The following is a 508-nucleotide window of genomic DNA, read 5'->3' as shown; positions in this document are numbered from 1 at the left end:
AGTTCCTGGTTTGAGCTGAATTTCATGCTCGATGCCCTCTCTTACCGGAGGTGTCTCAATCGTAAGTTCCGTGCGAAAAACTGAATTTGCATACTTACGCAATGTTTCATACGCTAGATTATCCTTGAGAGCTTTCCATCATTGACTCTTAAAGCGTTCAGCCTTCTCGGAGTCATGGAGGTTAATGACAAAAATTGCTTCAATGTCTTTGTCATGGCGCAACATTCTCAGAAATTGCTGGGACGAAAGTAGTCTTGTCGTTCCATGTTGCCCCTTATGGCCATGCTGTCGATAGTAGTTAAAGATTTCTCGACTTTGTTCTGCACGAGCCTTACGCTGTCCAGCGACAAATCTAGCCGGACGTTGCTTTGGAAGCCGAATCTGAACATCACCTTCTGCAGTCAACTCGACACGAAGAGTAACTAACCCTGTAGTCAAGTCGATATCCGGGTTTTGCTCACGAAGCCACATCATGCCTAAGATAACATCTTATTCTCCGGGATGGGCC

Source organism: Plasmopara halstedii (genome assembly GCF_900000015.1).
Source record: "Plasmopara halstedii genome assembly, contig: Scaffold_658, whole genome shotgun sequence".
Taxonomy (NCBI): Eukaryota; Oomycota; class Peronosporomycetes; order Peronosporales; family Peronosporaceae; genus Plasmopara; species Plasmopara halstedii.
This window is presented reverse-complemented; position numbering follows the sequence as displayed.